The sequence below is a fragment of the Miscanthus floridulus genome, chromosome 7 (assembly GCF_019320115.1).
Source record: "Miscanthus floridulus cultivar M001 chromosome 7, ASM1932011v1, whole genome shotgun sequence".
NCBI classification, from domain to species: domain Eukaryota; kingdom Viridiplantae; phylum Streptophyta; class Magnoliopsida; order Poales; family Poaceae; genus Miscanthus; species Miscanthus floridulus.
In genome coordinates this window covers 34583827-34592360 of record NC_089586.1, presented here as the reverse complement: position 1 = coordinate 34592360, position 8534 = coordinate 34583827, and the positions used below count along the sequence as shown (strand labels likewise).

The 8534-nt window shown below is 45.2% G+C and overlaps 1 long non-coding RNA gene across 6 annotated transcripts; it reads right to left on the bottom strand.

The window, feature by feature from the left end:
• Positions 1-1912: 1912 nt before the first annotated feature.
• Positions 1913-8532, bottom strand: LOC136466863 (uncharacterized). 6 transcript variants are annotated; one of them, XR_010761478.1, is made up of 7 exons: positions 4085-8532; positions 3959-3990; positions 3068-3143; positions 2930-2981; positions 2757-2851; positions 2491-2660; positions 1913-2186 (listed from the first exon to the last, which is right to left on the bottom strand). It is a non-coding gene; the product is annotated as an uncharacterized lncRNA (long non-coding RNA). The 6 variants fall into 6 exon arrangements; XR_010761477.1 differs by having other exon boundaries at positions 3959-8532; XR_010761481.1 differs by having other exon boundaries at positions 2757-2874; positions 3068-3990.
• Positions 8533-8534: the final 2 nt, after the last annotated feature.

Below are 8534 nucleotides of genomic sequence, written 5' to 3'. Positions count from 1 at the left end.
GGGGGGGCAAAAAATCGTTCAGGTTGGCTTTGACTCAATTACTCTCTTTTTTTGAGGAATTGACTCAATTACTCAAATAGCCGACTGACTTGTCTCCGATAAAGGCCCCAGAGTGTGACAAAGGCCCACGTTCGTGCAAGCCTAGCCCAAATCGAACCCAACACCTAGCGCTTGAACTAGAACTGCATACCCTGCCAAACATCGCCAGCGAGCTCCATGCACAAATCGTCTTCTTTTCAACCCATTTCACTCGTTCCAAGCATGAGAAGCATCCGTAGTTTTGGACAAAGAGTCCCCGGAGTTTTGGACAAAGAGTCCCCCCCCCCCCCCCCCCCCAACACCCCCTCCGTCGGCAGTCACTATACTTCGATTATTACTATAAATTTGTTATGGTTGTTTTGTTATGAACTTATGATTCAATACAATACATATTTATATTAAAAAGATTTTGTACGTGGAATATCCTCGTCCAAAATTCTAGCTCCGTCATGGGAGCCAAGGCAGGGTACGCGTTGTCGCCGGATATGGATGGGGCGTGAACACTGTGGAGGGAGGACGACAGATGGCGTGAACGAGGTGACTAGACACCGGAGGCCGGGAGCAGTAAATTTGGATTAGACGCACGAGAAAATTGGGAACCAGCATGTGTTGGAGCGTGAGTTTTCTTATTCATCTCCAAAACGAGGTTTTCGGAACTTCTTTTGGATATTGTGTTGAAGATGTTTTATATGATAGTCAAAATGCAAAAAAGAAAAGATCTTTGGCGCTCAACAATAGTATGGGCGACAGAATAGTTTTAGAACATAACTTTGATACTACTATAACTAGTCGTGTGTTGGTGTGATAGGGAATAATCCATGGATCAGAAATGACATATAGTCGGAGTCCTTCTGTTGAAGATAGTCAACTTGTTTTTCTGGCCTTTGTAATTCTGTACTCTCTAATTTCAAGAAACGTGACAACAATATAAGAAAACAAATATATATATAGGTAGACTAGGTAGCGTGCCCGTGCGTTGCTACGGGACAGATAAAGATCGCACGATAAGATAACAATACTGTGAAAATAAATACCAACGTTAAAGTGACATTTAATCCAAAAAGCAAAGTTTATGATATTAACAATCACGGAGAGTGCGGCGTCACAGGCTTACAAACTCTACTGTATTGACATTTTCGTAATGCGGCTAAGATAATTTTTATATCGGCAATATTCGGGGTGTAATTTAAAAGCACCAAAAGATATCACAAACTGGTACTGTCTAATACATTGTAACTCCACTAATTATCATACAACCACATATATATTTGAAAATATATATACTAACCTCTAAAATTATTTTTGACTAAATTGATCTGTAGTTTCTTGAAAGACTAAAATGATGGCAACCACCATATACCCCTCCAGCCGTCATCACGTCATGGAGCCTACATTTTGCATGTCCTGAGATGAACGGCAGCGTGCAATCGGTTCCACCTCGACCACTCAGGGTCAATGCTCATTTGAAACCGGCTAGACCATACTCACAATTTCCTCTCAACCTGATCAACATTTGTACTTGTACAATGTTTTACACAAAATACTCACAACCAAGCTAGATCACTTAAGTACACAGCTAAGATGTTTGTCATGTACAAGTACAACACATAACTCATTTCTTGCTTGCACAAAGATAAAGTTCTTTTGAATAATGTTTTACATCTAGGAAGTCATGGAACAAAACAACCACCACGAGCACTTTGATCTTTGGTATTTCCTCTCATCTAGTAAATTCCGTGTTTGTTGGACTGAAAAGACATAGAAATTAAAGCTACATACATTAGTGCAGACCCTAGAAACCATACGCAAGCACAGTTAAAAAGAAATCACTCCATAATTTAGGATAAAAAACACATCAATCCATGATGGCAACAAATGATATAGATGGCAACATGTCAGTTAGAAAGAGAGAACAAGAACAGGGGGGTTTAGGCAGGAACAGAGTATTCAGGAAGAACAAGATATTTTACAGTTCGGGATTCATTCATTCAATGGTTCATTCAGTTACAGGCAACGACCTTTTATACACTACTGGCCCATCAGGCCCACATGACAGCTCAGTCTTACAACTAATCAACCGACAATAGCTTGACTGCTACAGCAACAGCCCGGCCTCGCCTAGTCACCCCACCTTGCGGGTCTTCCTTCTGTACGTGACAATAAGGCACATAAGTTGCTTGCTAATGATAGAATCTAGCCAGTCACAAAAACTCAGAGAAGCAATATCAATACAAGTTTTGGGAGAAATCTGTTCACTGAAAACAGTAGCAGTTAACATATAACAAGGTTGCACAAAAATGATCGAGATGCATTGACATCTACATCTCCACCTCTAACTCATGCGCACAAACAAGCAGAGTTGTAGCAAGAGCAAGCTGATGTTTGGGAGCCTATTAATTTCAGCAAAGCTCAAGTAACCAGGCTCCCGAAGAAATAGCACTTTGCATTTACCTTTTTTATGTACAGCTCAATGACATTGCACAAGTCTGTGTGTTGCTTGTAGTTGTCGAAGAAGGTTCCCTTCAGGGCCCTCTCGTTCAGCAAGTTCATTGGGTGAGTCTTGAATTCAGCATCCTTGTGTGGCACACCCACCAGGCCACCAGCACAGTAACACCTCAGCCCTGGATTTAGATCGAGTAGAGATATTGAATAAAATTTAATCTAAATAGAACATACTGCAAATAATAGCAACAATGATGTGTTTATTCAGGCCTTACATCATGAAATATTCAAATTCCTGGATCATGGCGTTGATGGTACCAATGCACTCCACACTACGGTCAACCCCTCCATTTGTAATCTCAACAAGTACCTAAAGCGTCAGGAAATTGGATACTATGGTCAAGTTTTGCATAAACTGTCACAGGTTAGCTCAGGTAAAGAAACAGACGTGCACTTGTGGTCTTTTGGGTTCACATATCCAGTGCAACCAAACTTCTTAGCTGAAAATAGATAAATAGATGAGGTTACTGAATTATCAAAACAACATGACAAAATGAGGATTCAGTCATTTGATTCAAAGGGACACCTTCTTCGAGTCTGTTGGGGTTCAGGTCAACACCAATTATCCTTGACGCTCCAGCAATCGTTGCACTTTCTGTAGCCTACTCATGCAAATATGCAGGGCAATCATATGCAAATCCACAGAAAAAAATAACGATTGCTGAAAGCAAGGCCAACATGCAACAACTCCTTGGACCAAAAAATAACGATTGCTGAACCAAGACCTTCAGAAAGAAATTGGTACGCCAACATCACCAGATATATATCCTCAAACATGCATACCCAAATTGGAGTCATGACCACAACTATTACTGCAACTCTTATAAGAAACCACTACAAACCCACTCATTGCATATATATACGTACCAATAATCAAACTGCAAGAAATAGAAAAAAGCCACACATCACAAATATGGAAAATCCAGTAATACTATACAACCAATGTGGCATAGATCAAGGCATACCATTTGTCTGATATCAGGATTAGTTGAAGCACGCGATAAAAAAAAAGGATTAGTTGAAGCACGACTCAATTTGACCATACAATCTCTAGGATCATCGCTCCATCTGCTGCTTTTGGACAATAATAGTGTATATAATATTGAAACAAATTTATAATGAAAAATCATATCATGGAACCCAACTTCATGTAAACTTATTTAATGCAAATTTGTATGTCTCAGTTAAGTACACCACTCTAATCCACAACACTGGATGGTCCATCTGGGCATTGAGCACTTGAGCAGGGACTCATTTGTACAAACATGTTGTAAGCAGTGGCCATGGAGATCTGGGCTGTGGCAGCAGCGTGGATCAGCAATCAATAGGCTCCCACTTTTACAATTTTACATCCCTCATCTCACACAACGACCACAAAATAAGTCAAACGTTTAAACCAAGTCTTTTGAGGAGGTACCTTCTGAATTGTCCAACATCATCTTGACACACCTGCAATTCAAGGAAGAAACGAATTGGTTATCAAAACACCGCAAGAAAGCCGCTAGATAACGGCCAAGCTGGAGAGCGAATGGTGCAGCGGCACCTGACGTGGTCGACGCTGGGGATCTCAGTCATCACAAGTAATGGTGCCTACCCTGTGATCGGCCACCGACTCAGGTGCCTGCACTCCGGTCAGGGGGCTCGTTGCTGGAGTCGCTCGGCCTGTCAAGCCCCATCCACTGCAACTGCGACAGGTGACAGGCTAGGGCGACCACACCGCACGATGGCGAGGACGACGGATTGAAATTGGAAGCCGGCGGTCGAGTGCGGGGGCAGTCGTGGCTCTGCCGGTCGTCGATGAAGAAACTCTTGGCGTCCCGGCACTAATGTGGTGCCGCGGAGCATGGAGGAGTAGACGGCGACGGACGTACCGAAGGTTGCGGTGGCGTCGATGGAGACGTCGTGCCACTGCCAGCCGGTGGAGACTATCACCAGGATGTACTCCACGGCCACCGCGTCGTCCTCGAGCGACCGCCGCTTCTGCACCAGCATCCCGCCAGGCCGCACCTCCCACTCGATCTTCTCGTGCTCGGCGACCATGGCGTAGATGTCCACGCTGCCACCGCTGATGGTGGTGCTCCTGGACCGGCTCCTGAACAGCCTCCTGGGGCTCATAATCTACACAATCTCCGCGCTACCGCCGCTGATGGTGGCGATCAAAACACCGCGAACTCGATCTTCTAATCTTTGGTCGACGTCGTCGTGCTTTCTATGACCGGGATCGCATGAGGAAGGGAACGTGGTGCGCGATCAACTTGATCCACGATCAATGAGGAAGAGAAGGTGCGCGATAAACGTGATCGCGGGGAGTGAGGCCCACTTGGTGTCGCGGTATCGCAGGTGCTCATGGCGCGCGGGAAGGGAGGCCCACCTGTCGGCGATGAAACAATCGGCATCGCGGAGTCGCGGGATCGCACGACGAAGGCAGAGCGGCGACGTGAATTTTTTCGCACGGGCGGCAGGAAGGTGAGGCAAAGTTTTTGTCGCAATAAAACTGTGTCTCCTCTTTAGTCTTTTTAGTTGTGGGAGATATGGTATGCTGGTGCTGACTATTTAGCACTCGCCCGATCGGTGGTCAAGCTTGTGGACTGGTTCTATGCGAGAATTCAGAGAGAGACCTGGTCCTTGTAGAACCTATGCATGCCCTATGCATGCACATTTTAGCCATACTTTCTATTGATCTTTGTAGAACTAGGTGCAACTGTGTGATCTGGTCTGAATTTTGATAATAATACCATGATGTGCATGTAAATTTAAGCCTCATTTTCTACTTCATCTAAAAGGTAATGTTTACGCATAAAAAATCGATCAAATCTCACTCTCCTCATCTCTTAGGAAATTTAGAAGAAAAGAAATGCCAGACTTTAGGCATTGAGAAGCCTCAACAATATCCCTTAGGGTTTGTTTCGATGTAGATATTGAATGGCTGGCATTGAATTAGGTACCAATGCCAAATCAAACGAGTATAGGAAATGGGATATAATACCAAATCAGATGTTTGGATGCAGATGAATTGCTATTTGGAATCTAGGGACATGGCAAATACAAAATAAATGTTTGGATGTAGATCTCGACGAATTGAATTGACTCGTCTTCTTCCCCCACCTTGACGACATGACGGTGGTGAGCTGGCGACTTCTTGTCTAGGAGCGACATTGACGAGGTCACCGGAGTTGAGGAAGGAGACGAGGATGTGGCTGGACTTGAGGAAGAAGAGGATTCCCTGGTACGAGAGGGCTGGAAAGGACGCTCCTCTGGTGTACTAGTTATCGTGCCTATGGTAAACGCTGGGTAGCCAAGTATGGAGAGGATTACTGCTGGAAGCATATAAGTAGTAAGCCCACTCCAAGATGAGTGCTCTCTCCTCCGACTTCCCTAGAGCCTCCGGTAGCACGGCCGAGATAGCAACGGGTTCTCCTCCCGTACAGGGATGGAGCGGCAGAAGTATGGAAATAGGATAAGGTAGCGGCGAGACGAACCGTTTAAATAGGTGTCAAGCGGAAGTGCAGTGATGTATGCAGTTGAGGCATGCAGGCCGCCGCCGGTGGGGATCCGGGAACCTCGGCGTACCTCTGCCGCGAGTGTGGCTTCCTCGATGTGGAGTCGGGACCCTCGCTACTGCCTCGGGAGGCAAGGTGCAGGCGAACAGCTGCGTCGTCGATCTGCAGTTCCCTTGGGGCAGCCATGGCGCGGAGGAGCCCGACGGCTGCCATGGAGGTGCGGATCTAGTCCCCTTGGTGGCGTCCATGGCAGGGAAGAGTTGGGCCCCACGATGGCAACCATGGCAGGTCGTAGCTGGGCGCAGCTCAAGCAGAGAGGGAGGAGGAGCCATGGAGGGTCGGAGTTGGGCGCAACTCAAGCAAAGAGGGAGGAGCCATGGCGGGTTGGAGCTCAAGCAGAGAGGGAGGAGGAGCTTGGTTCGCTGGAGAGCGAATTCTAAACCATCCAAACAGCTGCATTCACTGCTATCCAATACCAATTCCAGTGGCTGAATATCTACGTCGTTGAATATCTACATCCAAATGTAGTGTTATGAATATCATTGAAAATGAAGCGGCAGCCTGGATTGTAGCCAGGGCGAAACAGTTAGCGATTCTTTTAGCAAGAGAATAACTTATCTCAGCTTCCCTCCCTTTATGGGGTGTGTAAACTCTCTTCTATTTTTTCTTTTTGTGGAAAAAAAAATTAGCACTTAAGTAGCATACTTACAAGAGAGTGACTTAACCCACTCTGGAAAGCAAATAAAGGATCATAGCTCATCAGCTGAGCACTACAACTGACTCTAGCCACGGCAATGCAGTAGACACAGTTCAACCCATCACCAGCAGCTTGGAGCTACCAGTGCTCTTCTTTATATAGCTTAATAGCTACAGATGCATCTCAGACGTCGGGAGGTACCATTCCTTCAGCCAATCTTCAGTGGGTGGTCCTATGAGATGATTTACTTCTGCTGAGATGATCTGCGCTCACATGCATATGTACATATAGTCACCCATAAACAGGCTACATACTAGGGCATCAGTATATATCTCGAGTCTAGGGGACTGCACTACACCAATGGGAAAGGATGCCAGCCTCCTGCACACCCATGACTAGATAGCTCCCTACCCATATACCATTCCGACATGATATGCCGGTGTGTCTGTGTTTCTAGTATTGTTGGAAAGGCATATCTGCAATAGTCATCTTTAATAAAACATAAAAGTCCCTTGCAGCACATACTGCATGCAAATTAGTTAGTAAAACACAATAATACTCAAACTAATTCAAATGTTGTGGTAAACTAATTGTTCCATAATCTCTCATATTCTCATCAAAAAGATGGATCTGGACATGAAAGTATGATTCATACGAGGTAAATAAAGTGAAAGATAGATGTTTTTTTTGTTCTTCCACCCTTCACTAAAATTCTGTTTTCCCTGGAAGCCACATTACCAGCTCTTCCGGAAAAAACAGAGAACACAAATGAATCAACGATCATGTTTTTCCTTAATGAAAAGGGAAGGATAGCGGACAGCTACTATAATATGCCCAGTACTGCAACGACTTTAGTGACTAGTTTGGCAGCCCCTGCACTGCCAAAGCTGGCTGGAACCTTTTGCAGACAAGACAATCAGCAATGCAATGCAATGATATGGGTGCAGCTGACTGAAGTGGTATTTTTCATTGTTATCAACTGTAATTGATTTTGAAAAAGACCTATGAACATACAGAAAGCTAAATGTACAGAACTACAGAGCTACAAATCCGTAAGAATAAATTTATTGGGGAACGGGAAACATTATGGCAAAAATTCAGATCATGTAGCAACAAATAGAGGCAGTTCTAGGTGCAACTGACTCTTGGATTTTAAATATCATATTGAATTTTGCCTGGCATTAAACACAAAGTAGAAAAGCAAAAAGAGCTCGGTGTGCTAATGTCTAGCACACGCCACCATGGGAGATACAATTCGCGCCCTATTTCACTGGGCGCTTTTTTTATCAATTTTTTATTTTTTTACGGCTGTGCATCTCACTCTCGGAGAAGATCTTTTCACTGCATATTGTTCGTCCGTGCCCGCGCACACACATATTTTCGTTGTGGTGCAAGGGTCAACGGCTGGGCTCGGTGGCCTCTTTTTTTGTGCACTGAGGCATCTTTCGCAGCTGACAGCTGTGTATCAGCCCGTGGAAGCAGTGGAGCGGGGCGGATTTCGCTTAATAAACTCATCTATTTCTAATTAATTCGCCCGTATGGTACTAATCAAACTTACCAGGGGCGGAACGGCCAATTAAGTTAGGGTTTGGGAGAGTTTCGCGGAAAGGAAGAGAAGGAGTGGGAACACCTTAGGGTTTGGGAGAGTTTCGCGGAAAGGAAGAGAAGGAGTGGGAATACCTGGTGCTCGTCGCCGGCAAAGAGACCTACGAAGGACCTCGGCAACTGGCGTAGGGCGGCGGCGGCGGCGGGTGGCGGCGAGAGAGAAGGGAGAGAGCGCGCACGCGTCGTGAAGT